Genomic DNA, 10,099 nt, shown 5'->3' with positions numbered 1-10,099 from the left:
TCTCTCTCTCTCTCTCTCTCTCTTTCTTTCTCTCTCTCTCTCTCTCTCTACCTACCTACCTACCTATCTGTCTCTTTCTCTCTCTTTGAAGTGAATTCTCTCTTTTAATAGCTTCATTTTTCAAATATCTAATGAACATACATAGAAATGCAAATGCATGGCCGAATTTATGACATATTATGTGATTTCTGATATAAAATGTATAATGCTGTAAAATACATCGATACTCTGATGGTTCAGTAACCTTCTAAAAATATTGTATACGCTTATTATGTCCATCACGAAATCAATGAAATAGCATTTTTAACAAAATCTAACTTCGTCAATGAAGTATTTCAATAAATATTTATATGCTCAACATCTGGAAAAAAACTTTTATGTCAATAAAAGTTTAGCAAGTTAAAGTGGTACTAGCTGAAAAAAAACGCTGCAAGCGTTTTATATGTATAAAGCATGCTGTGAATAACATAAAACACTATGCAACTTACATTTAATGTAGGCAAGAAGCTAAAGTTCTTGAAAGGAGAAGAAATGGAATCTTGTGACCCTCGTGATCTTCCCACAAACTTTCGTGATATAAATGAAGGAAAATGCCTCAAACTGGAACTAAAACTTCATTAGTGTCTAGGACTGCTGATGGCTTGAATCAATGTATCATAATGTCCGCTACATTAATTTGCGATTACTCTTTATTTATCCTCACATACAGAGTCAGTTTGTTGACCTTTCTATCATAATAAATACAGAAACACATTCACTCCTGGATGATCAACTCTACTGATGTTTGAGACAGGATGGTGTGAGCCAAATATTTTGACACTAGACACTAGTTCTCGGTTTATGTTATCGCCTACCAGAGCATAAGGTAAAAGTCAATCTTGACGGAGTTTACATCCAGAATATCTTTATTGGCAATCTTAAATATTCATGCATATAGAGAATTGTTGTAATGCTCATCTCTATTTTCATCGAATCTTTGCATAGAATTAGCCTATGGAACATGTTTCGTGTGATTTCATGATAAGAAATAGAACAAAAGCACAAAGGCCCATAACTAATTACAATATAGCATATTGGCCGGCCTACCTTTATATCAGTCTTCAATGCTCTTTGTTAATTTCACAGACGCGTCAGATTTTCAAACAATCAGTATTTGAAGTATGGTTTGATCAAACTTCAATTCAATTATCAAAATTTTCAAAATGATAATTAAAAAAAAAACAGTATATTCGTTTCATTTAAACACAGGAAACTACACATTTCATATTTTTCAGAATTACAAAGAATAGATTTCACTCTAAATAAACATAGAAGAGTGAAAGTAAATTTCGCCTACACATAATCAGAAGTAAGATATCTCACACGTATGTTTGGCATTCTGATGACTTTTAAGGTCGTTAAATTTTTTTGTTTTCCAATACAGGCACATAGCATCATAATCTAGAAGAGTGCCCAGTATATTCATTCGGTTCCAGTTGATGGTACTTATTTCATCTTTTATAGAAGGATAACAATTTAGATTGAAGTGAGCTCAGAAAATAAATAGACGTAACTAAAACGTCAGGTTACTGTTTCCTCCAACGCTTCAGCGATTTTTTTTTATCTGCCGCTCTTAACAAAGAACGACGTAAACATTAACAGACTTATTAGATCCTAATATTTACGTCCGCATAAAATTCTTTAAATGATTTTCTTCTTTCAATTAGCACATGCTCAAAGATTGGCTAAGTGAATAGGTAGAGCATTCAGAGAAATAGCTCTTTCGTTATACCATTTTTGTTACACCATTTCATATTGCAAATTCAACAGCAATAAGTAGGAATTGAACGGAATGATATATATTCAATCTATCGAACTAGTAAAACATAAAGTTGACTTCTTAAATTCACATAACTACAAGCAACATATTCTGTTTGCTCTAAGCAGACATCCATGAATTTTAGCTAATCATATTTAAATGAAAGTAATAAATAACCAAATAACCAAATCATATTCTTATTCCTTGATTAGATTGACATTTTCTAAGTGGTAGAAACATAATAAAGAATATATTATCCTCACAAATCGAGTAGAATGATGAAGAAATCAATTTATATAACATTACATCAAAGCTGTTTTGTAATTTATTTGACATCAAAATTACAATTGTAAATTAAATTACATATCACATGTACATAGTAATAGTTTCTATGACTGCTTTGTAACAACTCTTTTTTTTTCACTAAATCTCTAACAGAGCTTTAATACGGTGGCGTTTGATAAAACACTGAGAGGATGAGATATCTTTGAAATCGCTCATCTCTGGAATCAGTAGCTTCTTATAATATAGCACTGTTTCTGTTTGTGTTAAAGGTCATCTTTGTATCCCTTATATCAACCCAAGCCTCCTCCTGATTCTAGTTAGTCCAGCATTATCTCCTGTATATATATTAAAGCATACGAGAGAATGGAAAGGTTATATTTGGAATAATCACAATAAAAGATATATTGATATATAGAAGTGTAATACTATATTAATGATTAAATAATAATATACAGAAGAGAATATGAAGATATTTAAAATTCTTACGATCGTTTCATGAATTATGCATCCCATTTAAATGAAATTGATAATGATAAACATATTAAAGATGCATATCCACTCTTCCGAGATATCAAGGGGAGAAAAAAAATCATTTTTAAAGGATTCACGATACATATAGTAGTTATATTAATTTGGAATAAGCATCTAAATATTGTGTGTATGTGTCTGTGTGTATGTGTGTGTAAGTATGTATGTACGTATACATGTTGTTGTTGTTGTTGACGTCAAGGGTTCCAGTTGATCCGATCAACGGAACAGCCTGCTCGTGAAATTAACGTGCAAGTGGCTGAGCACTCCACAGACACGTGTACCCTTAACGTAATTCTCGGGGATATTCAGCGTGACACAGTGTGACAAGGCTGACCCTTTGAATTACAGGCACAACAGAAACAGGAAGTAAGGGTGAGAGAAAGTTGTGGTGGAAGAGTACAGCAGGGTTCACCACCATCCCCTGCCGGAGCCTCGTGGAGTTTTAGGTGTTTTCGCTCAATAAACACTCACAACACCCGGTCTGGGAATCGAAACCGCGATCCTACAACCACGAGTCCGCTGCCCTAACCACTGGGCCACTGCGCCTCCACTCTCGTATACATGTATCAATATCATATTTATCGCCATGACCAAAAACGACTACAGGTAACAGTCTTTCCTATCTCTCAAACATTCTCGAAGCATACACCATCAACTCTCGAGTCAGCCTGCTCCAACACGCCAAAGATGTCCCTATTTGTGATCAGAAACCTCGAAGGAAAACCCACTAGAGGCATACAAATACTGTCTTATTCAACATCGAGAGAACACACACGCCTTTTTTACCAACATGTGTCTTCAATGAAATACTACTCTCACACCTCGGACGAGATAAATACGGCCAACATTTACACACACATACATACACACATACAAACACACGCACACACACATTCTCTCTCTCTCTCTCTCTCTCACACACACACACACACACACACACACCTACATGCTAACTGAACAGCATTCAGCAAAGACCCAACCCAACAGATTTGTATAAATTTATTACTGTCACGTAGTCCTGTGTGTTTTTCCTACCGGTGTTATAAAAGTTTCTGCTCCTCGGATACGCAACTCACGATACGCAAATGAGGTAGTCTAGATTTTCCCATCTCAACCGCTCTCGTTATGTTTCCTGTGTCTATCCTGCCAGGTCTCGAAATAATCATTATGCCCAGTGAACATAAATGTTTTTTTGCAGGCGATCACCAGAACTTTCATATCTGGTATTTTATAACTGTCTGCATAATAAAGATAATTAATAAATGAAGTTGTGTAGTGTTGAGGTGTGTCATATCGTAGTTCAGTAGCTTTTAATTAGACAGGCCTTCTGAATTTTCCTCCCTAATCATGTCTTTACAATAAGTGTTGAATTGGAAAGGTTTACAAGGAAAGAAAAACAATTTTTGACGGTGTTAGTGAATTTGCACAGGCTTAGATGAGCTTCCTAACACATATATACTCCAATTTATTACAGTTAACATTTTTTCATAGAAGAAATGCATCTCAATACATAAATTCTGAGAATCTTTCCAATAATGTTACAGCATTACAACTGCTTATATAGAAACATGCGTGTGTGTGTGTGTGTGTGTGTGTGTGTGTGTGTCTGTGTGTGTGTGTGTGTGTGTGTGTGTGTGTGGGTTTACTTAAATTAAATGCTTATAATAAATTATGAATTGCAGGCTCAGTTGCAATTCCAAAATATATCTAATTTGAATATCTTTATATGCTTTCGGTGGTTTCTATACACTACTATATCAATGAATATTTACTGTTTTAAGCCATTGCAAGTTATTTAGCAACAAGTCCTTATAAATCTATTTCGATTTTCCTATAATGTTTACTTTTAAAAGTATATTGTTTTAGATATCCAGAATAACGGTTATCTGTACACACTATTTCATTTATGCCAAAATTAAACGTAAATTGATTCATGTTTTTTTCCTGTAGTTTCTTTCCACGGATACCTTTAAATAGAAATATTACCAATATATACATATGCACGCACGCACAAATGCGCACGTGCACATAGCAATGATGTTTATTTTAATCGTTAATTCAAAACAATGCTATTTAAAAAATGCACGTCGATGACTTTTACTTTTACATTGTACGTCAATATTTTTTTCTAGAAAAGAGAAATCAACTAACAACACCTTTTCTCCAACAATTTCCTGAAGAAGTGTTCCTAATCCTGAAACATTGAAATACAAGCTAAAAGTACAAGCTATGGACCTGTATTCTATTTCTTATAACTTTCATTGTTTCGGGTTTATGAAAAATATTATTTTTTTAAATATAACTATCAGGTAATGTTTCATGTAAACTATACTACACCACATTGATAATACTAATATCTATTATAAACACTATTTGTATTCACAAAATGCTTCTATCCTTAGTTGAAGTTTATTTTATTTAAAACATTGTTGTCTTTAAGTTAAAGCATGGAATAATAAGCCTTTCTTTCTATCCTCTTATAATATTTCATGCGTTTCACGTTTAAGTGAAAATAGTTCAGACACTTTATGATCTAGTGTTTACATTATCTTTACACATTCAAGTGTCTTTAAAATACAACATGCAATACATAAAATAGATAAGATCCTGACTTGATAAATATGTATAAAACTTTAACTTGAACCCGAATAACTAGAGATTAAATCAATAACGTCGATACAGATTCAGAGAATGTGTTTTATTTTTTTATTTACTAAAATATATATTTCGTAGACTTCGTAAATTCCAAATGAATGATGACACAGCAAAATTTCAATTCCTTCTCAAAACAAATGCTTGTATAAGGAGTTTTTTTTCTACAAGGATCTATCTTTTCCGTTTAGATCACACATGTTCTGATATACCGAAAATGATGTTCTTAAGTCATGTATGTTCTATAAATCGCTTCTTCACCGCATTAAGTAGCTAAGATCTGTATTGCCAATAGTAAATCCAAATTTCTATACACACACTCTGTCCGTCTCTCTCTATATCTATCTATCTATCAATCTATCTCTCACTCACAAATACACACATACTCTATTTCAGGTTATTTGATTTAGTAATAAATTGAACCTATCGGTTGTAAGTTACGTAAAGTTAGGACGCTTGAGAACTGAACTTTAACCACATATTGGAGTTCACCTGGAAACAGAAAAAAATTATTCAAAATCTATTCAGAAATGGAATACGCAGACACACTAACTACATACATAATGTTTTTAATAATTTCAACACATCTCTACTATTCACCACGAGCGACAGCTTTTACAGCAGTCACCTTTTACAAATTCACTTCCCATCGTATCTAAGATCTCTGAACACCTCAACAATACCACAAAATGATGAAGTTGATAATTAATTCCCTATTGGCGAATGGCAATTCATAACGCTCTGGATTTTATTCATTTCTGTATATGACGTATCCAAGATGTTCAATATCATTTAATGTAATTATAAGTTAGCAGTTAAATAATTTAAGGAAACAATATACGTGGTAGGTCGAGAGACAATTGGATGATATAGCTTTAGTGTACGACTTTTGCGCCTTGTCATTATTCGTTTAAATATTCATCGTTCAAAAGTCGATAAAGCACCAGTCCTGTAGGGACAAAGATGTTTAGATCGTTCTGAAATGAAAATAATTTTTGCATTTATCATCAGTAGCAAGGTAATTAGACGAAAGCCGATGGGTCACTAGTATTATAGTTAATTTATAAATCTTATACTATAGACGTTATTATCTATCTACACTTGACGTGCAGACAAATATGTTTATCGTAAATGCTTACGGTGTTTAATTTCACTTAATAACTATAATATAGAACATTTTCTATTCATATCCAAGTGTGTGGAAACTATTATATAAATATACGTTATTGACATAAACAACTCAATCTTCATTAAATGATATATTGCAAAATATTCTAAATGAATTTATAAAATGTTTATCCGAGTCATTAGTTTCTCTTCATTTCAATTAAATATAGATGATTCATTTCACATTAAATTCATTAAAATTTTCTTTGTAAAGATACATTCTATCTACTATCTTCTCTAAGAAGCCTAACAAAAGCGATGGGCAAGCATTGAAGAGACTATATCGGTATATTTTGCAATTATATGTCTCTAAATATAATTAATTTTCTAATTAATATAAGAACAGGAATTGATAGAAATGTGTGAACTTCAAAATCTAAAAGCAACTTAACATGTATTTCAACTCAGTTGCTAATGAACATGAGATTCCGGCAAAATAACAAATGAATGAGAATGTAAAAGACGTACTAATTCATTATACTTATCCTTTGTTTCCTCAGCTTAAGCATCTTAAAGTGACAGTAAAACTCCCTATAGTAAATCTATGAGCACTTTTAATTAGATGTAATAGCATTTATCGTTGCACGAAAAGACAATTCTATACTCACTAATGCTCAGAAACTGATAGTAAAACCATTATTGAATCACGAAATATTAGAAAACCTATGTCACGGCCTAACTTTTATGGCGTAGGCAGAGGACAGAAAACTCTATATCTAGCCTGAATAAAATGATAATCTAACGGGTGCCAGCGGTATTTGAGGACAATTTTGGTATACAATAAAATAGCTATATTTCAGCATAAATAGATATGAATTTGAATAAACATTTGTGCAATTAGTCTTGATGATTATTTTTTAAGCAAATTATTCTATGAAACCGCCTTCGGCTTCGATGACTGTTTCACTCCGGGACCGAAACCGCTGGCATGCTGACAGAATATGGTTCCTATTAATTTCGGACATCACCTGCACAATGGCGGCCTTCAGTGAAGCTATGGTATTATGAGGATGACGATTAGTCTCTCTTTCAACAGCGCTCAACACGTAGTAGTCCATGAGGTTCAAATCTGACAAGTTTGGAGGCCACATATTGGGTGTTGCATAATCGTAAAAATTATCTGAGAACCATTCTTGGGTGACTAGTCTCTGTGAGGTGCTGAGTCTTGTTGCAACATGTATGGCCTTCGTCAATACATGGCTTGATAACAGTTTCTAGCACCTCAATGTATCCTGCAGCATTAATTTTAAGACCCTGTGGAAAAAAGTGGGGAGACATCACATGATCTTCGCTACTCACCATTCCTAAAACCATTACAGTTGCTGGAAATTTCGTGTGTATCACTCTGGGTACTTTAGAAGGATCTGCATATAACCACATATCATTTGTTCTGTTAGACTTTTGATCCTGGTCAAAGATATTTTCGTCCGAGAAAAACCAAAGCATGCTTTGTTCATGAGGGTTTTTTCGCTTTGTTAAGTAACCGTTTTAAACGGATGAGACGGTTTCCTGTGTCTTTACAGACACAGGAAAACCGTTCTTCATTACATAGGACTTGTATCGAATGTCACGATGTACCGCGGTTCTGATAGTCCACTCTGACACCTGAGGTTTCTTAGCGATTGACCTAATTGGTCTTCTGGGGTTTTCATCGATAATGTTTTGAACATGTATAAATTCTGGTGTCCTTTTAGTATCTGAGCGTTGTGAATGATTTTGTCTCTTTAATAGAGGTGAACTATTATCATCAAGTGCCTCCAATTTCAACCGAAGTTTGTGTACATAGGATCTTGCAACATTTAGAAAGTTGCTAATTTCTAAATCACTGTGGTTTGCATGTATAGCAGCTATGACAGCATGTTTTCTCATTTCTTGAGTTATCACGATGTCTTGAAAGGGTTATCTGAAAAAAAAATTATACATTAAATAATTTGAAGGTGAAATGAACTAAAAACGAAATCTCTTCCAATACTTCTAAATGTCTTCCAAGATGTGATTGGAAAACTTGTATATTGGCGAGTGAAGCGGCTACAATTTAAATATTGTCTATAACTGCTTTTCTTTGTGACTGTGGAGCTGAAACATCTACTTCTTGGCAGGTTTCAGTGAGCTTAATTGTTCTGATGGTAAATACTTCAAAACGAATTGAAGAAAATTATAACAGATACTCTACCTTCAAGGACTATTTCACAGGATTTAGATTTCTCAAAATAAGAATGCAAAACGATATTAGCCCCCGCCTGAGTTTCCATCTCCATTTTTCCTCAAGTCGACTCCCGGAGCTTCTACTCTGCTCCATCATCTACTCTTCTCTCTTCTCACTCTCTTTCTCTTTCCTCACTCTCTTTCTCTCTCTCATTCTCTCTCTTTATGTCTCTTTCTTTCACTCTGTATCTGCCTTTCAGACACAAACATATACACACATATCATACATATACATACACACAGAGACACAAAAATACAGACACACATACGCACACACACGAAGAAAAGGTAGAAATAAAACATAAAACATGATTGGTTGTTGTGTTTGACTGTGTCTGTAAATTGTTGATTGTAGTAGATATCATATAATATATATATATATATATATACAGGAGGGGCAGAGAAGACAGACGTTTTTGAAATGGCTGTAACTCAGCCCTCGAGGGCGTGACATATGTCCTACAGTTGCCATTCGGTCCATGGTGTCATAACATTTTTTTTTCTGCTCAGGTGAAACCATCAGACTTTGGAGGATAGGATATCGTGTGTTTGAGTCTGTCACAGCAGTTCAGTATGAGATTGGGTACCACTTTAACACTCACCGAAATCATGTTGTTCCGTTCGTAACACAATCTTACGTTGGGTGAATGCATTTCGTATACGCAGTACACTAATGAATAGGAATTTGGTGAGGGTGCCACAAACGGTACGGAGCCTGGGAAATATGGAACGCGGAGGCATTCCACTGAACGCCGCATCGGAAATCGATCAGTAAGGCGTATTTTGCATGAATACCTGCAATTCCACCCGCAAGCATTGGTCATTGGGCAACAGTTGAAACGATGGGAGTAGTCACAGCGGCTTAACTTCGCACGTCAGATGGAGACAATTTTTGAGGCAAATGACAACCTCATTTTCATCTCAATGGCATGGTGAATCAACAGAACTGTCGTTATTGGTCTCTTGAAAATCTGAGAGAGCTGTGTTGCACAAATCGACAGAGCATTTCTGAAGACAGAGGAGGCCAACTTCCAAGAACGCCTTCAGATGCATCAATGGAAACATACACCACATAATGAACGCTTCTTTCCAATCTTGATGTTCACAAACGCAAATTCAATACAAACACTTCGGTGTCAATAAACTTTGCTTGTATCTAAAATTAATGATTCTGTGAATTTTTCAAAAAGTCCCTCCTCTGTGCCCCACCCTGTATATAGATATATATATTACGAAGATGTACTTTCACAGCAAGTGACCTGATCTGAGATCGTGTGCTGAAACAAAAACAATTGCTGCGTGGAAGGTGTTTATAAGCCATTCAAAAAACACACTTTGGCAAATTAAATTTAAACGCTGAACTGAATCTAACGGTTTTTGTGTGTTTTTTTTAATGGCTTATAAACACCTTTCACGTTGGAATTATTTATATATATGTGTGTGTGTGTGTGTGTGTGTGTG

The sequence above is a fragment of the Octopus bimaculoides genome, chromosome 4, assembly GCF_001194135.2.
Source record: "Octopus bimaculoides isolate UCB-OBI-ISO-001 chromosome 4, ASM119413v2, whole genome shotgun sequence".
NCBI classification, from domain to species: Eukaryota; Metazoa; Mollusca; class Cephalopoda; order Octopoda; family Octopodidae; genus Octopus; species Octopus bimaculoides.
The sequence above is the reverse complement of the archived record's forward strand: the minus strand, read 5'-3'. Positions refer to the sequence as shown.